The sequence below is a fragment of the Petaurus breviceps genome, unplaced genomic scaffold (genome assembly GCF_028583685.1).
Source record: "Petaurus breviceps papuanus isolate PSGF00001 unplaced genomic scaffold, PetGlider_PUasm1.0 140, whole genome shotgun sequence".
Classification (NCBI taxonomy): domain Eukaryota; kingdom Metazoa; phylum Chordata; class Mammalia; order Diprotodontia; family Petauridae; genus Petaurus; species Petaurus breviceps.
The window spans coordinates 45,686,451-45,712,265 of NW_027185698.1; the positions used below are offsets into that span (position 1 = coordinate 45,686,451).

At 42.3% G+C, this 25,815-nt stretch overlaps 1 long non-coding RNA gene across 1 annotated transcript in view; it reads left to right on the top strand.

Annotated features, from left to right (window-relative positions):
- LOC138150798 (uncharacterized) overlaps window positions 1–21,674 on the top strand; it is a 71,796-nt gene extending 50,122 nt beyond the window's left edge. Inside the window, exon 4 of the long non-coding RNA XR_011165653.1 lies at window positions 21,124–21,674. This is a non-coding gene — a long non-coding RNA (uncharacterized lncRNA). The remainder of the gene's footprint in view (window positions 1–21,123) is intronic.
- Window positions 21,675–25,815: the final 4,141 nt, after the last annotated feature.

Genomic DNA, 25,815 nt, shown 5'->3' on the forward strand with positions numbered 1-25,815 from the left:
GGAATTGTGCCTCAGATGAGTGTTTTCTCTTCTCCAGGAAAAGACATGATGCTTTGCACATAATAGGTACTTAATTCATTTGTTTAATGCACCCTGGTTTAAGCCTTCAGTTCTCCTAAGGACGTCCACTCGGAGAACAATTTCCAGGGAGAGTAGGGAGATTTTATGGAACCCAGAGACCTAGAAATCACCAGGCTTATTTTTGTCTAATCATCTAGTAAAATGTAGAAATGAGAAAGCCTGCAACGTCAGCAGAGAGAACCTGTGAGTGAGGAGGGCAACATCCTCAGGAAGGAGGGCATCTTTGGGTATCTACATAACAGGATCATGGAATGATCAAAGTCTTTGGAGTCAGAGGGCCTGGATTCAAATCCTGCTTCAGATTCCTGCCTCTTGTCTGGCAACATTGGGTAAATCATGTTACCATTCTGCACCCCTATTTCCCCTTCTGGAAAATGAGGAGGTTGAAACCAATGATCTCCTAGGATCCTTCCATCCTTCCATCCTTAACAGATCCAATGACCAGTTTCTAGCTTTAAAAATGGGGCTCAAACATTTCAGCCTTTTCAGAGGCTTTACATAGGACTGTTAGATGATAGCTCTTGACTTTGAAGGGTCCCCGGAAGGGTCAGACATTAGAGCATTTGAGGTCTGAAGGAGATCATCTGGCCTGGGGACAGTGGATGCCTTACCTGAGCATTGCTGGAACAAGCTCCTGGACAGAGTGCCCCAGGGACTAGGGTCTTTCCAAAGAGAGACCCAAAAATAACAGCTATGGCAGTAATGATAATGGCTTTATTTCCATAGCACTTTAAAGCTGACAAAGCATTTTCTTCCCAGCACAGATCATCCCCATTTTATAGGGTTGGGAATAGAGGTTTGGAGTAGTTATGTGGCTTTTTTAGGGTCAGGGGGTCATAGGATGTCATAGGATTTAGAGCTTGAAATGTTCTTAGAAGTCATCTAGCCACACCCTATCATCTTACTGTCAAGCTGAGGCCCAGAGAGAGGAAGGATCTTGCCCAAGATCAAAACAATGATTGACGGCTTCATTCAATAAGCATTTATTAAACACCAACTATATGTAAACCATTGTGTTAGGCACCGGAAATACAAAGACAAAACAAAAATGCCAGTTCCTGCCTTCAAGTGGCTAACATTCTTGTTCCATAGCCAATAATGAGAGCCAAGATTCAAACCCAGGTTCTTTGACTTTGAATCCAGGGTAAGAGTCAGGATTTGAGTCCTGGTTCCGCTCCTGACTCCATGTGGGACCTTGGGCATGATACCTTCTTTCTTTTGGTCCCATGTAAGATACATGGTTAATCCCTGCCCTATCTCTATCCAGAGCAGGGTTGTGAAAGCTTATTCACGCCACCACCCTTTTCTCTCTGTTCATTCAGTAGTGTTGTGTAGAGATCTGCCATGGAGGGATGCCTTCTTCTTTTCCTTCTTTGTTCCCTTCCTTGTTCCCATTTTCCCATAAACATTGACATTTGACAGTGTTCAAGGCCACAAAGATAGAATAATAATAAGAATAGGACTGACCCCTGAGCTTTCATTGGTATAAGAAACTCCCAGGTGAGGAAATTCCCTCTACCAATGCAAGTTACTACCTTCTCTGAAACATCGTCATAGAGAGTTGTCTAGAGCAGTAAGAGGGGAAGCGGTTTGCTTAGAATCATGTAGACGGTAAGTGTTAGAGGAAGAAATTGAATCCAGATCTCCCTGGCTCTGAAGGTCAGTTCAGTCTATTATGCCACACTGCCTTCCATGATATAGAGTGCTGGATTTCTTGCCCATGATCACATAGATAGTGTACAATGGAGTTGGGCTTGCAAGCTACAGACTCCAAATCCTGTGCTCTCCTCACCAAAGTAGACCATGGCTCAGATGCATCTGGTACAATGGACAAAAGGCGTACTAGATTTTCATTCAGTGGCTCTTGGTTAAAATCTTACTGCCTGTGTGACCTTGGGCAAATAATTTTACTATTCTTGCTCTTCATTTCCTTAGGTATAAAATGAGGCATGGGAGTAAAGTCCTTGCCAGTCCTTAAATCCCTAATATGTCAAGACATTTCCTCACCACCATTTCCCAGGTCAACATTACCTCACAGAACCCAGATCTACATTGATGAGGAGATTTACAAAATTCTATCTAAGATTTCTTCTCAGGCTACCCTGAATGGCTGTAAGTGTGAAGGTGGTCCTACTCTGATGTGAAGGATACTTGAAACTCTCTAGAAATCACAGCTAAGTGGCCCCAACCAGCGTGGCATTTCTCTGATTCCTTTGTAGCTGAAAGAAGACAGGATGGACTTCATTCTTCTGTGGGTGTCCTTCACATACTGAACATTGTGAGCTAGATTGAAAACTCCTTGAGGGCAGGCTTTGTGGTGTTTTGACCTCAACACCCCCAGCCCTGAATACAGTCCCTTGCACATAATAAAGTCCTAACAAATGTGTGTTCAATTAAACTATTGTTGGATGAAACAAATTCAATTTAACAAAAATTTATTATGCCTCTGTTGTGTATTGGGTAAAGTCTATAACTTGATGTTGGAGTAGTTGCAAAGGTGACTAAAACATAGTCCCTGACTTTAAAGGGCATAGTCAAGGGAAATTAGTGCTTTAGCAGGGGAACTAATGAAGGAAAACTCCTCATCCCAGTCTCCTTGTAGATAGAGTAGCCCAGACCCCACTTCCTCCAGGAAGCTTGCCCTGTGCATGCCGGTCCTAATTGACCTCTGGCACTCGTGAGTTCCCATAGCAATCAAGAAAGGCTGAGAAGTTTGGTGCAAGGATCAGCTGTTGAGGGCATTTTAGAGGGAGGACACCATCTTTAAAAAAAAAGTCCTTCTACTGGATTATCCCCCTGAAATTGATCCCATGATTATTGGAGAAGTAAGCTTTGTGATTGTTCAGCACATAAACATCCTCCTCTAAGTGTGTCCATCAATAGACAATTCCCATAAATGATACTAACTATCATCAGAGGGGTAATAATGCCTTTATTGATGGATAAATCTCTAAAGGACAGATCAAATCGAGGTTAACTCGTCATGCATGACATTAGCCGGAATTAGTCTGAGAACAGCCTCAAAGGCATGTTATCTTCCTGGGCTACAGTCAGCCAGGCCCGAGCAGACAGGCAGCTCAGAGTCAGGATCTACAAGGTCAACCTCGGCTCTGCTCCAGAGTCCAGGAGGGCAGCAACGTCATGGTCAGGGCCCATTTCTTGGAGCCTGCCTAGAGGGGGATGTGGAGAGGAAGGTCAGTACGCAACATAGCATCTCAGTCAGAAGGAGTCTTGGGGGGAATACAGTAAGAGAATTGTCCCTGTGGAGCTAGAAGGGACTCCCAAGGTTGTTTGAGTCTACCTTCTCATTTTTACAGATGACAGAGGCCAAATGACCTGCCCAAGGTCACACAGGTGAGTAGGCAGTAGGGCTGTGAATCCAGGGCCTCTGATTAATCAAGTGTGGTCCTCTTTCTACCTCACCACACCCTCACCTCCATCCTCTTTCCTTTCCAATTAGAATTACAAATACTCAGGGTTAGAAGGCACCTCAGGGGGCATCAAGGTCAGTCTATACAGGAATCCCCTCTATAGCATCCATGAAAAGCAATCAGTTATCTATTTCTATCTATTCTGATATGTCTGTCATATCTGTTTCTCTTGGTGACTTCATCAGCTCCCATGAGTTCAATGATCTCTCTATGGGGATGATTCTCAGATCATTTATCTAGCCAAAACCTCTCTTCCGCCATTTTAAATCTCCAATTACCTATTGGTCATCTTGAATTGGATGTCCCATAGACATCTTAAATTCAATGTCCAAAAACTGAACTTAACTGCATTTTCACCCAAACCCTACTCCCTTTGGAGCTTCCCTATTACTGTTGAAGTCACAATCATTCTCCCAGTCACCCTTTCCTCTCTTCCCTCCCTCCCTTCCTTCTTTCCTTCCTTCCTTCCCTCCCACTCTCATCTTCACTAGCTGTTCCCATACCTGGAATACTTTTCCTCCCCACCTCTGCTCCTGGCTTCCCAAGCTTTCTTTACTTCTTAGCTAAGATCTCACCCTCTACAAAAAGCCTTTTCTGACCCATATTTTCACCTTCCCTCTGAGACTACTTCCAATTCATTCTGTCTGCCTCTTGTCTATACGTGGAGGTTGCATGTCGTCTACCCCATTAGATTGGGAACTCCTTGAGGGCAGAGGGGTTCCCCCTCTTTTCTTTGTATCCCCAGAGCTTAGCACATAGAAGATACTTAAAAATACTAGTTGACTTTACTTGATGAGGAAATGGAGGCTAGGAGAATTTAAAAGACTTTCCCAGCATCTTTTCCCCTTTACCATATTGACTCTCCAATGGTGGAAAGAGTGTTGGAGGCCTAGGTTTACATCCTTGCTCTGACATGTCCTAGCTGTGGGCCCACACTCATGTCATTTCACCTTCCTAGGCCTCAGTTTCCCCATCTGTAAAATGGAGATCATAATATCTGCATTTCCTTTCTCACAAGATGTCTTTCTGAAATATGCTTTGAAAACTCTAAAAGCAATGTGAGGGATGAAATCTCCTTGGTATAGTGAGAAAACCAAACCAAACCAAACCAAACCAAACAATGGGATTTGGAGGAGTCTGAGAGCTTGAGCTTGAAGGCTGCTCTTTATTGTGTGTCCTTGGGCAGATTACTTGTCCTATATGAGCCTCAGTTTCCTCATCTGTAAAGGACATGGTTGGACTTAGTGGTATCTCAATCTCAGAACCAGTGGTTGTACTTTCAGGGAATCCATGTTCCTCTGTCAGTTCCTCAGAGTTTGGCAGACCAAACTTCTTTGGGAATTAATCACACAACCTTAAGTCAAAACTCTGTCTCAGTTCTGATCAGCTCCAAGCCTCCTGCCTTGTCACAGGGAGCAGTGTGAGACACAAGCTCCCCTCACAGTCTCAGGGAAAAGAAGATTGCTTTCCATGGTGCTGGCCTGGAGAGACACTTGGCTATAGCCTTTGATCTCCGGAAAGATATTTCCTTTTCATTCCAGAAATTCTCCCCAGATGACCCACCCTGTCAAGGGAGTTCAATTGCCTCATGTCTCAGGAAACCTTTTAACATCTGAGGAAGGAGGAAAAGGAGACCTCAAAAGAACATTCCTGTCATTCAATTGGATATTATTTTGTGGCTGGCAGGGCTATCCACTTTTTACACCTTAGATCCCTAGAACTCAAAGGGCCTTGGAGGTCATTTGATCTAATCTGTAACTGAGCAGGAATCCATTCTATACACCACCTACATCAGGGGATCATTCAGTCTCCTCTTAGAGGCTCCCAGTGATGGGGAGATCACTACCTTCCAAAACAGCCCATTTCACTTTGAGATAACTCTAATAGTTCAGAAATTCTTCTTTCTTCAGAGGTAGAATTTGTTTTCTTGTAACTCCCCCCCCCATTAACCCTGTGCCTTCAAGTCTCCCCTTATGTCCCCCTGCTCCCTAGTCCTTACAGGAATCTAAATCCTTTTCCTACATCACAATTCCTCAGTGATTTAAAGACGATGATTCTGACCTTCTGCCCTTCCTCCCAGTTCCCTCTCTCCCAAAGTCTTTTTTCAGGCTAAATATCTCCAGATTTTTCATCTGGTCCTCATATGACCTGAGCATCACTCCCCACCTGGTCACCATCCTTTGGCTGTGTCCCAGCTGTTGGTATCCTGCCTAAAAGATGTCGTTCTCCCCCTCCCCCCCCCCCCAACTGGACACAATAGCCAACTGAGGTCTGGCCTGACTGGGGTGAGGGGCTGGAATTGAGAGGGTCACTTCCCTTGTTCTGGACACCAGGCTTCTAGTAAAGTAGCCTCATGTTGCATTCCTTCATCAGCACTGGTCTGGAGATGGGCCTGGGCTCTTGGAGGCTGGACCAGTGGTATGCACATGCTGGCTTTAATGATGACCCTGAAGACAGGCAATTATCTGTCTGTCATCTGAGGGATAGTTAAGCTGAGTTTGGAGAAACCAATTACCCAGTTAGACATGGGCAACTTACAGTACCTTTCTTTCTTTCTTTCTTTCTTCTTTTTTTTGCTTTTTGGAGGGGGGAAGGCAGAGCAATTGGGGTTAAGTGACTTGCCCAAGGTCACACAGCTGGTAAATGTTAAATGTCTGAGGCTGGATTTGAACTCAGGTCCTCCTGACTCCAGGGCTGGTGCTTTATTTACTGTGCCACCCAGCCGCCCCAACTTACAGTAACTTTCAATGTTTAAAGTGCCACTATGGTACAGTAGAAAGAGTACTCACTGGTTCTGGAGTTAAGGGACCAGGGTTCAAATCCTGCCTCTGACACTGGCTACCTATGTGACCTTGGATAAGTCATTTATTTTACCTGGCTCTCAGTTTCCCTTTACAAAATAAAGAGGCTGGACTAGATGACCTCTGAGGTCTTTCCTAGATCTAGAATGGACACTGTGATTCATTCTCTGTGAACCTGTGATTATCTATTAAGATGCAGAGAAGTCCCGATTCCTATCAATAGCAGGGAGGACTCCCATATTGATGAAATCATAGGTCCTTTAAATATTGAAATATAAACTTGCATTCTCTTGACCCAGGCCTATTATTTTTTTGGTTGTAGAGATATCTCAGTGTGTAAACTCCATCCACCCAAACTGATGGGCAACATGCCTGCAGTTAATAGTCTTAGCTCACTGGGGCATCGAGAGGTCATTCAGCTAGTCTGTATCCAAGTCAGGACTTGAACTGAGCTCATCCTGACTCCAAGGCTGGCCCTCTATCTTATCATAAACATCATGGATCTGATATGCCTATCAAAATTGAAAAGTTTGTATTAGGGTTGTTTTTCCACATTAGATTTTTTTAATAGGAATAATGATGGACATAACTCAATTAGGCCAGTGTTCTGAGAGCTGGTCTCAGAGTCAAGACCTCCTGGGTTCAAGCCCTCCCTCTGACATTGATTGGCTGTGTCCTTCAGTTAATTGCTCAGTGACTGCCTCCAGATAGCCTGCTAAGACTAGAAGTTACCCAGTAGGGGCTGAACTCCATTTTAAGGAGTTTCCTGACTGGGAACCCTCTACACCAAAGAGATCACAGAGGCCACCCCTCCTGCCCTCAAGTCACACCTCACTGTCATGTAGCATTTTAGGGTTTATAGATTCTAGTCCTGATGACGTGGCTGCCATATTGCCCTGCTGACTCCCAGTGAGCTTGTAGCCCACCAAAACCACTTCCAGTCCCCACCCCTCCATCTCTTGTGTGGTGACAGCTGTCATCCTCCTGTGTACCTTCTAGCCCATATTTGTGAAGCTGTCTTTACAAACCTAGTACCTTTGCACATAGCCATTCAGTCATTTCACTTGTGTCTGCCTCTTTGGGACCCATTTGGGGTCTTCTTAGCAAAGACACTGGAGTGGTTTGCCATTTCATTCTCCAGCTCCTTTTACAGATGAGGAAAGCAAGGCAAGCAGGATTAAATGACTTGCCCAGGGTCACACTGCTAGTAAGTGTTTGAGGCTGGATTTGAACTCAGGTCTTCCTAACTCTAGGCCCCGCCTGCACTCTCTCCATTACAGCATCTAGCTGCCCTTTTTGCACATAGAAGGCACCTGATAAATATTAGTTGAATTGAATTAAAAGTGCAGGGATCATTTACTATCACTTCCTTGGATTCAACTTAGTGTTTGTCAAGATCTTTTTGTATCCTGACACTGTCATCAGATTAGCTGGAAATCTCTTTGACCTTCACGTCATCTGCAAATTTGATAAACCCTTTGTCCAGGCATTGACAGAAATGGGAAAGAGCACAGGGCCATGAATTCCTGGGACATTCCACTGGAAGCTGCTGGCATCCGTTCTCTCTCTGAGGCTCCTATCAAGTTCCCATCCAGGTGAACACTCCTGTTGGGATGTCTCTGGTCTCCTGAAGGCTAGTCACAGAAATCATAGACTGACAGAGCCAGAGGGTGCTAATCTAGCCTGTTCATTTTACAAATGAGGAAACTCCAGCTCAGAGAGGGTATGGGACTCACTCAAGGTCTCACAGCTAGTGAATTGGGAGGCTGGGGCTCCATGTGGGTCTTGTGACTGAGCGCATGTCTCACTTCACCAGGCTAAGGCTTTTCACAGGGTGAACTGCTGTGGGAGGGCTTGAGGGGCTTGGGGGAGTGCTTACCCACAGGCCCCTCAGCTCCAGCCCACTGTGCTTCTCTGCCCTCTCAACTCTCAAAACCTCTACTACTTGACATACTCAGTTTAGGCTGCACCACCCATTGCCTTAGATCCAATTCCATTAATAATAATTATAGACTTAATGGGTAAAACCTTGTTCTCAGAATTATGGGAGAGACAAGCCTAGATAAGACATGATCCTTTCCTCTTGGGGTTCATAATCTAGCCTGGGCATAAGTGTGGAACTGTGGAAAGAAGAGCACAGGATCTGAAGTGAGCAGGCCCCGGTTCAAGTTCAAAGTTAACTGTGTAACTTTGAGCAGATTACTGTTTTCTCTGGGTCCCGGTTTCCTTATGCATAGCTTGAAGAAATTGGGCTTGATCTGGAGTGGGGAGCCTGTGGCCCTGAGGCCACATGTGGCCCTCTAGGCCCTCAAGTGCAGCCTTTTGACTGAATTCAAACTATTTGTGAAGTTTGGATTCAGTCAAAGGGCCACACTTGAGGACCTAGAAGAACACATGTGACCACCAGACCACAAGTTCCCCACCCCTGGACTGGATGGTATCTAAGGGCCCAGGACCTTATAATCCTATAAGGGAATGAAAGGAAAAGTAAAGAGCTCTTTGAGGATTTGGGGGAAAAGATCACTTTGTCTTGAGAGGAACAGAGAAGCCTTTTAGAAGGAAAGGGCATTGGAACTATCAGTTAACTTTCTGTGAGTTTGAATGATATGAATCTTGTCTTCCCATTATCTCCAGGATCAAATATTAACGCCAATGCTGAGCTTTTAAAAAAAAACAAACCCAAAACCTTCACAACTGACTCCAGCTTATTTATCTAGGATTTGGGGACATTACTCCCCTTCAAAAATTTATATTAGAACCAAGCTGGCCTACTTTCCCTCCCCAGAACTTGGCATTTGTAATGGAAATGCAAATTTAAAGATCTTCCCTGCCCCTAGGCTAATGTGCACCTGAAGCCTGGGGTGGGGGAGGCTTGTTTTTCAGTAGATACTTTTTGATTGGCCAGTGGGTCCAAAAGGTTGTTACATTCTCTGAGCCAGGAGAAGGCTATATAAGCCCTGATGTGTAGCTTTGTTTTGGGACTCACTTTGAGAAGTGTTCTGTGATTTGATCTGAATTCTGGGAAGCCGTTGTTGAGAGTCCCCCGGCTTTAAAAAACCCAGAATGTGGAAACCCAGATGTTGACTGGGTATGGATGTAATGGTTGGACAGTTTGGAAATCTGTCTACTTGATGTTTCTGTCTTGATAATTATGCCTGTATACTTTGAGGTTCAGGGTGCTGACCTCTTTCCCCTGAACTAGGTAAATGATATATGTCTGACTGATTAAAGTAAGCTTGTTAACCCATTTTGAGTTGCTTTCCTTTAACAAAGCAGATCCAAGAACCTGTGGTAGCTGCAAACCCTGAGGAAGCTTGGGGTGCTTGCTGCTACAGCATTTCATTTCCCATCTTTTCAAAGGCTGCCCCCTATTACTGGCATGTAGAGTCTCCTTACCCTGGCCTCTTCAGAATCCCTAGCTGCCTTCAAGGCCCACCTTATGTGCCCCCTCCTCCCCAGTCTTTACAGGAAGCCTTTCCTGATCCCCTTAGTCGTTAGCATTTGAGTTTTCCTGCCATGATCAAGTAAATGCTTTTTTTCTCCCCATGTTGTATTCTCCCATTAGAAAGTAAGTTACTTGAGAATAGGGACTCTTTTTCATTTTATCTTTGTAGCCCCGGGGCCTAACTTTGGGCCTTGCATATATTAGGTGCTGAATAAATGTTTGTAGGACTTGATTGGATTAAATTCCTTTCATTGGTGAATTTAGGCTTGCTGCTCCCCCTTTGTTTCTTCTAGTTTGTGGTCTTGGTCCAAGTTTATTTCTTTTCCATCAACTACAGACTGTAAAATTCCTATAGGCAGATTAGTCAGTCAGTCCATCAGTAAATACTTATTAAAGCATGTGCTACAGGCCAGGCATTGTGCTAAATTCTGAGGATACAAAAAAAAAAAAAGCAAAAGGCAGTCCGTACTCTTAAGGAGTCTGATGGGGAGACAACATCTGTGTATGGACATGGTTTATACAGGATAAATTGGAAATAATCAACAGAGGGGAGGCAGCAGAATTAAGGGGGATGGAGAAAGGCTTCCTGGAGAAGGTGGGATATGCAGCTGGGCACAGGTGAGGGTGGGGGCTCATGGAAGATTGGAGGCTTGACCTAGACTTTCTGTGGCCGCTAAGTATCTTCTCTATGGACCGTAGACCTTCCTCTGTGATTGTCCTCCCCTTCCTTCTCTTTCCAAGTTTGCTCTCAAAAGAAATAATGAGAAAAGGTATTGTGTCTCCTTCCACACATTTTCCTAGGAGAGTGCTTTGTCTGGCTGTCTCCTGCCAATGGCCCCTTCGAGTTTTCATCCAGCTTGTGTATATGGCACGTCTCCCTCCTCTTCCCTGTAGACTGGAAACCCTTTGAGGGCAGAAGCTTTCTTGTTAATCATCTCTGTGTACCCAGCATGGAGGACAGGGCCCAGAATCCAGCAGGAGAAGTGTCTAATAAGTGTTTGTTGAATAATTGACTAAAGAATGAATGTCAGCCAACAGTCACAGTTGATCAAAGATTGAAGACACTGACTGTGCCCACAAGTCCCCAGTACGTCCAGCAATGGAAACATGTTATGGAATTCAAAGACAGGCTTCAACACTCACTAGCTATGTGACTGGGTGAGCCACTCAACGTCTGAGCCTCAGTTTCCGTGTCTGTAAAGTAGATATAATAATCTTTATCCTGCTTACATTAAAGGATTTTTTTTTTGAGGAAAATGATGTGTGAATGCTGCATAGAAATGTGTGCTAATATTTTAAGGTAGCCATGGAGTGCCAGGGGCCATGTTTTCTGTTTTCAAAGTCCATTCATATGGGAAAAAATCAAGGAAGTCCCTTTGAATGGTCCTGGTCTGTACCTCTAGGACATAATTTGATGGTGTGTGTGTGTGTGTGTGTGTGTGTGTGTGTGTGTGTGTGTGTGTGTGTGTGTGCGCGCGCGTGTGTTTTACAGAGAAGAATATTTTTTACAGACAGGCCTATTCTTCTCCCCAGCATGTTTATGGAGCTGACACACTTTTATGGACAAAAGGCAACTTCTGGGACACTGAACACCTTCCTTTTTGGCACCTACTGTCACAGAGTCCAGGAGTATTAGGACCACAGAGTGTCACATAAAGCCCAAGATGGAAGGGCCCTTGGAACACAGGGTAAACCAAGTCAGAATTGGAAAGGTCTTTAGATCATAGAACATCAGAACTGGAGGGGACCTTAGAACACAGAACATTGAAGGTGAGAACTGGAAAGGACTTTAGAATGTAGAATGTCAGAACTATAAGGAACCTTAGAATACAGAACATAAAAGGTCAGAGCTGGGAAGGACTTTAGAACAGAGAATAGGAAATGTTAGAGTTAGAAAGACCCTTAGAACATAGAACAGGTCCTTTGAAAATAAGGGAACATAGAATGAATGTCAGAGATTACCTAGTTAAATCATACATTTTGCATTTGAGTAAAATGAAGCCCTGGTCTCGCACATTAATGGTAAACCAAGTCTCAATTCCTAGCCCCAGTACTTCTTTGATTCTATCATCAATGATTTTTTTCGGTATTGATACCTGTGTGACCCAGGGTAAGTCACTTAATTTCTGTCTGCCTCAGTTTCCTCATCTGTAAAATAGGGATAATAATAGCACCTATGTTCTAGGGATGGTTGTGAGGATGAAATGAGATATTATTTTCAAAGCATTTTGCAAACCTTAAAGTGCTATATAAATGCTAGTGATTATTATTAATTAGCCAGGGGATCTGAACTTTAATTTTGGCTTTGCCATTTACCTATGTGACATTGAACAAGTCACTTACATTCTCTAGGCTTCTCTTTTCTTTTTCTGTAAAATGAAGGGAATGGCCCAGATCACCTCTAAGGTCCCTTCCTGCTAGTTTAAATCTATGCTCCTAGGATTTCCCGATTCTGACTCAGCTTGGTTTACATTGGATGGGGTCATTCGGAATGAATAGGATAATTAAAGGTGGGCTTAAGAGTTGGCTGAAATGAGACTATTTTTAGCTTGGACACATTATTGGAGACAGAGAAGGACAACTCCACTTCCAATTAGGGATAAAATTGATTTGTGTCCATATGAGAAAATCCAAGGGCTCTCCCCAGAAGAGGACATGGAGAGAGGTTTCCTTTGGGCCCAGGAGTGGTGCTCAGTGGGGATTCCTAGCTCCACCTTGACACAGGAGTCTCCTTGATAGAAAGATAGCTACAACTGGAAAATTAGCCACCATCTATGGGTGTAACAGAAAGATAGTTTGCTGATGTTTTGGGATGCATGAGACATTTTCAACTCTGGCACTATGCCTCACACTACTTATTTGACCCTGGGCAAGTTCTTTCACCTTAATAGGCCTTGGTTTCCCCCTTTGGAAAATTAAAGGGTTGGGCAATCCAGTTTCAATATTTTATGGTCCAATAATAGCTCATTTCTTGGAACTGTCTCTAGGCTGTTGTCTGCTTTAGTCGGGAGAGCACTTGGAATCTGGAGGGTCTTATCCCAGCCCTTTTATTTACTTGTGACCACAGGCAGGTTCCTTCTCCTGCCTTGGCCCTGGTTTCCCCATCTCTAAAATGAAGGAGTTGTTCCACTGATCTCTGAGGTATTTTTCAACTCTAAAAGTCCATTAACATGAGAGCAGAATAAGAGACTATCCAAGTAAGAAGAACTCAAGGATGTGAGGCTGAAATCTGAGGACAGTTCACAGAACAAAAGAGGTCCAGAGTCCAAGCTGACTCTCATTAAGTTTAATGGCTCCGATCATTCATTGGAGGGGCAACTCATTCCTAGAGATTCATAAGACAGGGGTCCTAAGTATATCTCCTTTTTAATAACAACACCATACATTTAGAGAACAGTTTAAAATTTTCAAACTATTTTTGCATCCATTATAGCATTTTAAACTTACAACATCATTTAGAAGTAGCTAGGACAGGCATTCATCTTTAATCTTCATTTTATTTAGGATTCTACTAAGTGATGGAATGGGATTTGTTAGGAGGTAATAAGTTCCCTATCAGTGGAGATTTTATTTTCAGATTCAAATATTTTATTTTGCAATTAACAAGTATTTATTTTTCTCTTCCTCCACAACTTAAAAGAAACATGAAAACCTTGTAAAAGATAACATAATCGAGCAAAACAAATTCCCATTTTATTGATGTTGGAAAATGTCTCATTCTTCATCTTGAATCCATATTTTTTCAAGCATAATAGTATTTTATTTCCCCCCCAATGACATGTCAAGAAAATTTTTAGCTTTCATTTTTACAAGATTTTGACTTTAAAATTTTTCTCCCTCCTTCCCTCCCTCCCCTCTTTTGAAAATGGGAGGCAGTTTGATATAGTTTGTTCATATGCTATTATGTAAAAATATTACCACATTAGTTAGAGTTGTGAAAGAAGAAACAGATCAAAAGAAAAAAATCATGCAAAAGAATGAAGTAAGTGAAAAAATATGCTTCAGTCTGTATTCAGAGTCCATCACTTCTTTATTTTTGATATGGATGGAATTTTCTTTCACGAGTACTTTGTACTTGTTTTGGATCATTGTGTTGCTGAGAAGAGCTGAGTCATTCATAGTTGACCATCACATAGTGTTGCTGATACTGTGTACAATGTTTTCCTGGTTCTGATCATTTCACTTTGCATCAGTTTGTATGAGTCTTTCCAGGTTTTTCTGAAATCTTCATGTTCATCATTTCTTATCGCACAATAGTATTCCATTACATTCATATCCACCACTTGTTTAGCTATTTTCTGATGGAGGGCATCCTCTCAGTTTCCAATATTTTGCCACCATGGAAAGGGCTGTTATAAATATTTTTGTGCATGTAAGTTCTTTTCCCTTTTTAAAGATCTCTTTGGTATCCAGACCTAATAGCAATATTGCTATTATTACACATAGTTTGGTTGCCCTTTGGGCATAGTTCCAAATGGCTCTCCAGAATGGTTGGATCAGTTCACAACTCCACCAACAGTGCATTTGTGTCCCAATTTTCCCACATCTTCTCCAACATTTATCATTGAATACACATTTATTTCAAGAGGTGGGTAGCATGCTTCATCATCAGACATGGAGTCTGGATGTCATGGATGGTCATTGAATTTATTAGCATTCCTAAGTCTTTCAAAGTTATTTGTCTTTACAATGTTGTTATTGTATAAGTTGCTCCCTTGGTTCTGTTCAATTCATTCTGCATCAGTTCGTACAAGTCTTCCTAGATTTCTCTGAAACCAACCCTTTCTTCGTTTCTTATAGCAAACTGGTATTGCCTTATATTCATATATCATAATTTGTCCAGTCGTTTCCCAAATGATGGAGTCCCCTCCTAGTTTTCAATTCTTTGCCACTCTGTAAAGAGCTACTATAACTATCTTTGTACATAAGGATCTTTTTCTTCTTTGATTTCATTGAGATCAAAGCAGATCCCAAAGCACTGTGCCTGGGTCTCTCTTTTTCAGTCATCTCACTTTCCCTTATGATTATTTGTGTCCCTTTCTCTCCCATCCTTCCTCTCCATTAGACTATTAAGTTCCTTAAGGGAATCTGTTTTGCATTTATCTGCATCTCGTCTCAACCAATCATGGGATCTTCCAACAGAACAAGAAATTAACAGGTATTTGTTAGATCAATAATGACAGCTAACATTTTAATAATGTTATATGCTTTTAAATTTTAATATAAATTTAACTTAAATAAGTTTAATAATGATCCTTGCCACAAGTCTGAAGCTAGCTAGTATAACTGATCCCTTTTCTCTTTGCTCTCTGCATTCTTTCCCTTGGTGACCTCATCAGTTCCCCCAGGTTTAACCATTATCTTTATTCAGGGGACTCATATCTAGGTATCTTGTCCCAGTGTTTCCCATTTTCTTTAATCTTACTTCACCAACTGCTAACTGGACATTTCAAAATGTATGTCCTGGAGACATTTCAAACTCACCACTTCTAAAACAAAATGTTTTCCCTGAAACTTACCCCTCTCCCAAACTTCCCTATTTCTGTTGAAGGCATCACCATTCTTCTAACCCCCCAGACTCCTACCTTGCCTGTTAGACTCAGCCCTTCCTCTTTCTCAACTCCACTTATTCAATCGGTTGCCAAATCTTAATGTTTCTATCTCTACAGCATCTCTCCCATCTTCTCACTCCTCAGAGTCTTAGTTCAGAGTCTCAACACCTTTCACAATAGCTTCCTAATTGGGCTTTCTGACTTGAGATTCTTCATCCTCCATACTGCTGCCAAATTGATTTTTTGAGGCAGTCAGAGTTAAGTGACTTGCCTAAGGTCACACAGCTAGTCAGTGTTCAAGGCTGGATTTGAACTCAGGTCCTCCTGACTCCAGGACTGGTGCTCTATCCACTGTGCCACCTAGCTACTTCCTCTGATTTTTCTTAAATGCAGAGCTAACCATGTCACTCACCTTCACATTAAATTTTAACAACTTCTTATTGCCTGTAGGACAAAATATAAGCTTTTTTGTTTAGAGCTTTTGTTTAAGCTTATTACAGCCTGGTCCCAAGCTATCTTTTCATCCTTATTGTACATTACTCTCTCTCCTATTCACTCAGATCCAGCCCAAATGGCCTCTCTGTCCTTCTCACATGACACACCATCTCCCATCTCCATCCTTTGTACTAGCTCCCTCACATGCCTGGAATGCACTCTAGATGTCCTCAAGACATAATTCTACATGAAGACATTCCTGTTCCCCCAGCTGCTAATAGGCAGCTGGATGGCTCAGTGAATAGAGCTCTGGGCCTGGACACAGGAAAGCCAGTCATTTGAGGACCAGTGTGGTATTATAAAAAGAGGCCCTGATTTGGGATCAGAAGATCTGGGTTCAAGCACTTCTCCCTTATTGTGTTACCTTGGACAAATCACTTAACCCTATAGGGCCTCAGTTTCCTCATCTATACAATGATGAAGGTAGACTTGGTGGTCTCTAAAGTCTCTTCCAAGGGGCAGATAGGTGGGTGGTGCAGTGGACAGAGCACTGGGCCAGGAGTCAAGAAGACCCAAGTACGAATCCAGCTTCAGACATTTACTAGCTGGCTAAATCACTTAATCTCTGTTTGTCTTAATCCATGGAGAAGGAAATGGCAAACCACCCCAGGATCTTTACCAAGAAATCCCCATGGACTTTTGTCACAAAGAGTTGGACACCTGAACACCAACTGCTAATGTCCTCTCTCCCAAATTATCTCATAGTTAACTTTGTATTTATTCTTTTTACATATAGTCTCTCTCTTTATTTTTTACATATGTCCTTGTTGTCTCCTCTCCTAGGATGTAAATGTTTCACATTTTAAAGGCAGCTAGTTGGCTTAGTGCATAGAAAGCTGGGCCTGGAGTTGGGAAGAGCAGGTTCAAAACTAGCTTTAGACACTTATTAGCTGTGTGACCCTGGGCAATTCACTTAGTTCTTTCTGCCTCAGTTTCCTTAACTATAAAATGGGGATCATCATATCACCTGCCTCACAGAGTTGTGAGGATCAAATAAGATATTTGTAAAGCACTCAGTACAGCACCCAGATGTAGTGGGTGTTTAATAAATGCTTATTTTCTTCCCTCCTCTATCCCCTTTCAGAGTAGGGGTTGCTTCATACTTGGTTTCTGTCTGCTCAAAACTTAGCAGAGTGTCTGGAATATAGAAGGCACTTAATAAGGTTTATTGATTATTATGTCCATTTTACAGAAGAAGAAATTAAGGTGAACATAAAGGGGAAATCATTTTCCCAAGGTTAGGAAATGGTCAGGATGTGGACCCAGATCACTTCTGACCACAAGTCCAGGGCTCTTTCCACTATGTAAGCAGGCATCTGGAAAGGATGGGGGTGGAGAGGCAGGGTGGGGAGCATGGTGATGATTCCTGAGTACCTCTGTACCTATATAGGCACTTTACCTGGTTCTGCTTCCTGACTGGCCCTCATTTCACCATTTGTAAATGAAGGAGTTTGGCTAGGTCAGCAGCTCCCAATTCATCCCCTTCATTTGCAAATTAGGAATGTGTAACCCAAGGGGGTGGAGTCAATATGGTGGAGTAGAAACAGGACTTCCTCAAGGCTCTGGCTCTCACCTCCTCCAACTCATGTAAAAAAATGACTCTAAAAAACTTTGGAGCTACAGAACCCCCAAAATGACACAGAGAAGCTAACCTCCTGCTAAAGACAGCCCGGCAGGCTGGCAGGAAGTGGCCAGCACAGTGTGTTGGGAGACAAGCCCAGCCCTGCAAGAGCCTGAGGTTTTAGCTTCAGGGTGGCCACAACCAGCCTCCAGCTGGAGGGACTTCAGGAGAGTGGATCACCAGTAGCTGTGGCAGTTTCCAGATTTAACAACCCATAGATGCTATGGACAAAGTAAGAGTCAGTGCAGTGTAGACTTTGGGACCTGGGAGTTCTGGAGTGCTGTCCGTCCTTTGCCCCCAGGATGAGAAGCAGCTGAGGCATGGCAGCCATGCAGCCACTGCCACGTGGCTGCTTCAGAACTCTGGTCCTGCAGACTTTAGGGAGACCAAGCAACCAGTTTGAGGGGTAATCACGCTTGCTTTAACTTGCTTGGATCTGGATCACTGTCTGAGGTGGAGGTCCTGGGGTACATGACCTGTGTGCCAGAGCATGTGGAGGCTTCAGAGAGGGCACCCTACTAATAGATCCAGCAGCTGAGAAAACCCCAGCAATTTGGGACAAAGCTCCCTGTTCTGATAGTAGACTTCTACTGCAGCAAAAAGCTCAAAAGTCAAGTAATTGAGTGGCAAAATGAGTAAACAAGGGAAGCAAGTCAATTGCAGTGGTCCAACTTTGGATTCCTTTTTTGGGGACAAAAAGGATCAGGGAATGTAACAGGAGGAAGACAGTAAAGTCAGAACTCCTTCACCAGAAGCTTCCAAGAAAAGAATAAGCTGCTTACAGGCCATAGAGGAGCTTAAGAAGGATTTTGAAAACCAAATAAGAGAAATGGAGGAAAAATTGGTAAGAGAAATAAGAATGATGCAAGAAAATTGTGAAATGAGAGTCAATAACCTGACTGAAGAAAATAACACCTTAAAAAATAGACTGACTCAAATGGCAAAAGAGGCTCAAAAAGCCAATGAGGGGAAGAATGCCTTAAAAAGCCGAATTTGCCAGATGGAAAAAGAATCTCAAAAGCTCACTGAGGAATGTGTAACCCAGAGAGGGGAAAGAATTAACCCAATATCACACAGCTAAGAAGCAGACTTTGAATTCAAACCCAGCTCCTCTTACTCTAAAGTCAATGCTTTTTCTATTCACTAATCACCTACAGTGTGTACCAGTCACTATGCCAGGAATTGGGAATATCAGTGAATTATTTTTCTTTTTTGGAGGGCAATTGGAGTTGTGACTTGCCCAAGGTCACATGGCTAGTTTTTTGTGTTAAGTGTCTGAAGGCAGATTTGAACTCAGGTCCTCCTGACTCCAGGGCTGGTGCTCCATTCACTGTGCCACCTAGCTGCCCCCAGTGAATTCTTAATAAGTCTTCTTCCAATGGGAGTGGGGCTCTGGGTACACTTGATGTAAGTATAATGTATGTAATTTAAAATCTTCCCTGCCCATTAGAAGGCCTCAGGTGGAGCCCATTAAGGGAGGGGAGGCTTGCTTATAGGAAGGCTTTCACACCCTTTGCTAATTTCTAATTAGGCACTGAGGAGAGTTGTGATGCCTTCTGACTCTGAGAAGTGTATATATACTCTGAATTGGTATTTTGCTTTGGGGGCTTGCTTATGAGAAGGATCTTGTGATTCCCTGGTCGAGATTCTGAGTGGCCGTATGTTCAGAGCTTTCCTGACTGCTCAGATATGTATGTAAAGTATATAATTGATTCAGGTGATCAGAGCCCTGTCTGTTGGTCTTTATTTCTCTGCTTGTATTTTCTCTGAAGTTCAGGGTGCTGACTTTTCCCCTGAACTAGTGAATATAATTAAAAAAAGATTATTGGCTCCTTGAACAGCTAGCAGCCATCCTGGGTATGCCAGTGTGTGTGTATGTGTGTGCATATACACACATACACATAATACACAAACACAATACATATATGAACATATACACAGAATATATACATATGTATGTTTTATACATATATAATATGTAAATATATAATTCTATTTACTATGTAATAAAGTGTATATATATAAATATAAAATCATTCAAAGTGATTTTAAGCAGTAGAGAGCATTAAAAACAGGGTATCAGTGTAGGCCATGTAAAGGAGCTCCATACTGAAGGGATATCTCCAGGGTCACACATCTAGTAAGTGTCTCCGACTGGATTTGAATACCGCTCTTTCTGACTCTAGGCCCAGGACTCAAAGTCCTGAGTCGCCGAGGTCCTTGTGATGAGCGCTGGGATGGGTTTTAGAAAACAAACAAAACAGTTTGTTTCAGGTTTTAACTTTCTGGGTGCCGTGGGCCAAGATACAGGTAGCAACAGAATAATTAAAAAAAAAGAAACAAAAAGACAACAAAACACACTTAATAAGTTGTGATAAGCAGTCTTTATTTCAATAAAAGTTATGTTAATACAGTATTGATGTTCTGAATTAAAACTCAGGTTTGGAAACAGGAAATCCCAGGAAAGAGGTATAGAAAAAAATGTTCCAGACATGGAGAATTATCTGTACAAAGGCACAGTGGTGGGAGTGCACAGAGTGCCAGGCCCGGGGTCAAGAAGAATTGTGTTTAAATCCAGCCTCGGCACTTATTGGCTGTGTGACCCTGGGCAAGTCACTTAGTCCCTGTTTGCCTCAGTGTCTCATCTGTAAAATGGGTATGCTAATAGCTCTGTCAGGGTTGTTGTGAGGACCAATTGAGATAATGATTATAGAGTGCCTGGCATGTAGTAAGTGCTATGTAAATGTTAGTTATTGTTATTATTGTTATTCCTACACAATGAACAGCAAACAGTCTAGTTTGACTGGAATGGAAAGTGAGTATGAAGACCTTTTTTTTAAATATAAAAAAAATTCTCAGATCATTGCATGAAAATAGTTGTATTGTTAAAATCTATGGCTTTAGGAAATTCATAGTAACCAAATTTACTATGAATTCAGTGATGCTCTGAAATGAATTGATATTGCATTGATGATTGTAATATCAATAATAGCTTACAATTATACAGCCCTTTGAAATTTGTAACATCTCATTTAGTCCTCACAACAATCTTTGTGATGAGGGGCAGCCAGGTAGCACAGCAAGTAAGAGCACTGGCTCCAGTGTTGGGATGACCTAGAGATCGAATCCTGGGCTCAGACACTTAGCACCCACCCAGAAACACCTGGCTGTGTAACTTTGAGCAAGTCACTTAACCCCAATTGCTTTTAAAAAAAAAAACAATCTTTGTGATGTAAGTGCCCATTTTACAGATGAGGAAACTGAAACCAAGAAGGGTTAAGTGACTTGCTGAGAGTCACCCAACTAAGTAAATTATCAGAGGTCAGATTTGAACCTAGGTATTCTTGAGTACACTTATAACAGTAGTATCTTCAAAAAATGGAAAAATAGTAATGCATATCCACGTGAGAGGTTATTTATTCAGTCTACAAAGGCCTGTTGGCTTATTTATGGATTTGAATATGAACCCAAGGAGCTCTTGCAATAACTCTGTCTCTCCTCCTCCTTATGCCCCCTCTGCCACCCTAGTCCATGGACCACAGTTTGGGAACTATTGGGTTTGAATCTCTAAAGTGATGTCCCAATGTAAAGTCCTATAATCTTGTGATGCTATGTATGACCTGAGAGGTTTTGCAAATCAGGCATGAGCATCATGCCTGGAGAGTAAGAATTTGAATTTTTTTCATTGTCTTCCCAGGTACACCGTCAACCCTTCCCCCTCCCCCAAGGGAGACTTTCTACTTCTTGACATCTTGAGAACCGGCTCTTCTGGTGTGATCGATCCCACTCTGCCCTTGATTGACTGATTGCTACCCACCTCTGGGTAATTACAATGATGAAATGTGTATCCTGAAGCCCAGGGAGGAATTTGTTTAAAAAAATAGGTTATTAATTACTCGACTTTGAAGGGATTAGGTTTTTCAGGAAATAAATCCATATTCTCTTAATGAGCGATGGGCTTCCCTCTGCTGGCTTCTTCCCTGAGCTGTTGGGTAAACAGTGACTAGTCTGTCTGCTCTGACCTTACACAGCTTTGCCTGTCTGGGTGCAAGTGAGACTTGGATCCCCTGTGGTCCCCTCAAGTGTCTGAGTGAGTGCTACGTGGGAATGCCTATGTCTTCCCAGTCTGGGAGCTTCCTGAGGGCAGGGCTAGAGGCTGCTCCTCTTCTCCTTTCACAACTTAACTGAGCACCAGACTAAGCACTCAGCTATTAGGTTCCCTGCCCCCTACCTCAACACTGTGCATTTATTTTGTATGTAATGATATAGCCAAATGTTTCCTTTTCTCTGAATGTATTATACCCACAGTAGAATAAAAATTCTTAGTAGGCAGTTTGTCTCACTTTTTTCTTTGTACAACCTAGCTCTGAACACAGTGCCAGGCACATGGTAAGCTTTTAATATATGTTGCTTAACTTAAGCATTATTTATAAAATGAAGGCATAAAACATCATGGTTTGGGAGGGGAAAACACTTATCTAAAATTATTTCCCAAGCTCAAATCTTTGGGTGAAAAATCTAAGGAAGGTCTAGTTTACAATGAATGAGATTTTTGTGTGGCTTTAGGAGAGACACCTCAAAGGACAACAAAGGGGCAAAAATCAGGTCAGGCACCAATCAGTGCCGTGTTGGGGAAATGATTATTTAAGTACTTCAAACTGTGGCTAATTAGTAAACAGTGCTGCAAATGGTCAGTAGACTGGCCCAAATCACTTCATTGTTATCAATTTAAATGACAAATTTTCTGTACTGATGTGTTATGGGTTGATGTAAATGCCCCATCACTTTATTTTGATAGGTCTTCATTGGAATGAGGTTAGTGAAGAACTAGATGGGATTATATAATGAAGCTGGGTTTGGAGGCTGGGAAGCTCAGGATGGAGGTCACCAATGCTATTCAGGAAGGAGATGATGGAGAGATGATGGTGATGGTGACGGGGATGATGATGTTATTATAGCTGTTAGGGGAGACTTTTATAGCCCTGTGACCATAACTGTGCTTCTCCCAGTGGAGCAGATGGCATTCTCTCCATGCCATCTCAACTTGGAGATTCTTGCCCATATCTATCAGTCTTTCAGAGACTGATGTTCCCAATGTTCCACAGATCTTTCTCTGGGTCTTTTAATATATCATAGATCTCACTACAGTCTTGGGGCTATTCATCTATTGTCTCTCATTCTGACCATGTGACTGGCCTGCATCCTTTTCTGATAATGCATGACTCTGAATGATTTCCTGAGGGTCACTTCTCACCCCAAAGTCATTGCAGATAAATATGCTAAATCCTACTTATAGCTATTGCTTTCCTTAATAGTAAAATATAAGATTTCAGGCATCTCTGATTTCATCACTGTGGGCCCTCCCTTCCCCAATACAGAAAGTGGTCCTGATGTGCTTTAGAACATGGTCTTCATGAGTCATTGTGGCCATGTGACCAGTCTTCACTTGATGACACTTCACCTTATTTAGAAAGGCTGACTGTAGAACCTTGGGAAGGTGACAAGAGTATTGAGACTTAGGGCCATAGGATTTAGAGTTGGAAGAGACTTTTGTTGTTGTTCAGTCATTTCAGTTATGTCCAACTCTTTGTGACCCCATTTGGGATTTTCTTGGCAAAGATACTGGAGTGGTTTGCCATTTCTTTCTCCAGCTCATTTTATACATGAGGGAAATGAGGCAAACAAGGTTAATTGACTTGCCCAGGGCCACACAGCTAGTAAATGTCTGAGGTTGGATTTGAACTCGGGTCTTCCTCATTCCAGACCCATTCCCTATCCACCTACCTGCTCCTTGGAAGACACTTCAGAAACCATCAAGTCCACCTTCATAATTTTATAGATGAGGAAACTGAGACCCTATAGGGTTAAGTGATTTGTCCAAAGTCACACAATAAGGGAGAAGTGCTTGAACCCAGATCTTCTGATTCCAAATCCAAATCTCTTTTCATAATACCACACTGGTTCTCAAGTGACTGGAGCTTAGTCCATTGATGGTCCATACTTGGAACCTTTCTAGCTTGATAAGAATCCTTAGCTTCTCTACTCCATTGCCATGGTCTTCAACAACCCTGGGGTCACCTCCATAGTACAGTAAGGCAACAGAGAAGGGTGTGGCTGGCATAATAATAATAATGTTAATTTTAACAATAGCACTGCCCTTCATTTGCCTAGCATTTTCCTATTTTCAAGGCATTTCTACATCCATCCCATAGTAAGTCACTTAAATTCTGTGGGCATTAGTATCCTCATCTTTAAATGGAGATAATAATAGTACCTGGGGCAGCTAGATGATGCAGTGGATAGAGTGATGGGCCATCTTCTTGAGTTCAAATCCAACCTCAGATACTCACTAGCTATCAGATACTCACTAGCTGAGTCACTGCCCAGTGACTCTGGGCAAGTCTCTAAGGCAAAGAGTTGCCTTAGTTTCCTCATCTATAAAATGAACCCAAGAAAGAAATGGCAAACCACTCCAGTATCTTTGTCAAAAAAACCTGAAATGGGCTCATGGAGAGTTAGACGTGATTGAAAATGACTCAGCAACAGCAGCAGCAGCAGCAACAACAGCAGCAACGGCAGCAATGGCAGCAGCAACAACAACAACAGCAGCAACAGCAGCAATGGCAGCAGCAACAACAACAACAGCAGCAACAACAACAGCTGCAACAGAAGCAACGGCAGCAGCAGCAACGGCAGCAGCAACAACAGCAACAACAACAACAGCAACAACAACAACAACAGCAGCAGCAGCAGCGACAACAACCACAACAGTGCCTGCCTTACAGGAATATTGTAAAGACCACATGAGAAGAGAACCTTAAAGTGTTACGTAAATACCAATTATTGTGATTATTATGGAAAACTCATTCCACTCAACTTGTTCCTGGGGCTGGTTTTTATCACCAATGGACAATTGCACAGGTGGGTAAATAACTGCTTTTTTTGGTTAGATAAAAGCAGGGGCATAGTGGAGTCAGTTCACGCCAGCTCACAAAAGCTGATTATTAAATTTTCAATGTAAGTATTTACACCTCAGAAATAAGCAAAGACTATAAACCTCAGCCTGATTGTTTTGTTGATTGTCTGGACATAAGAAAGTGATGAAGAAATTGTTAATAGTGCAGATTAGACTTAAAATTGGGCTGTGTATAGATTTTTTTAACCCTCCCCCTCCAGAGAGCTGGTTATTAAACATTTACCAGCACACTCCTGAATAAAAGTATAAGCCTGCAAGCTCATGTTCTCTCGTCTCACTGAAAACATCTTCAGTATACTCCAGTGATAGACTGAATAATGAAGGGTAAGATGCACCTCATCCTGTCCCCATATTATTCTGATTTCTTCTAGGTCTCTGTATTTGGAAAGCTTCTCTCTCTCACACACACCTTGGAAGTTATTGCCTATTTGCCATGGTGACATCTACCAAAAACATAGTTCTTAAATTTTTATGGGTGGTTGTAATGTCCAGGAGATTTGGGGACAACAATTCAGTCACAGTTGCTTCAGTTGCAGGACATTATGGGTTGAAATTTAAAGGATATTTTGAGGTCGGTATTGTTACTGCTGTTTGTCCTTTATTCTAAAAGAGGACCAATGACATCATGTGGGGAGATATCTTGACTTGTGAGTGAATTGGATATAAGTGAGGCAGAGCCATCCAGCGTCATCAGCCTCACTCTCTCTTCTAGAGTTGTTGAAGTCCAAGGGCAAGACAAAAGTCACGTCAACCGATGATGACCCAGGATGCAGTGGGTGTCCTTGGCCTTTTTAAATGAAGGTCTTTCCTAGTCTCAGTTTGTCTGAGGCAACACCCATTCAATGATTTAGGGTTAGGTTAAGAATTTAGACCAAAGATGATTCAATTTACCATCACAAAAATGTCAGTGTGTGTGTGTGGGAGACCCTCAGAGTGTCTGGTTAGAATGGAAAACAGTTGCTATTCACACTCATTCTAAGTCATCAGAACCTAAACATTGAGTCACAAGAGGCTTGGATTGGGGCTATTATTGACCATTCATTGAAAGCCAGAATGATTTGGGTTTAAAGGTGTAGTCAAGTAGCTCCATTTGAAACACAATTGGCTTTTTTTTAAAGCCTGTTTTTTCAGAGCTATATTTCAAGAAATCATAAATGAAAACTGCACAGGATAAAAAGTAAACTGTCCTAGCTTTTTGAAAAAAAATTCAAAAAAATCTAGCCTCCAAACCCCAAAATATCTTATAAAACACAAGCAATCAAAAATTACATTCCTATGGATAGAGCACCCACATATAAGGGTATGGCACCCCAAGTGGAGAGGACTACATGTGATGAAAGAAGGAGGAGGAGGAAGAGGAGAAGGAAATGAAGAAAAAGAAGAAGAAAAAATAGCACTCCCCAACTTCTGCTC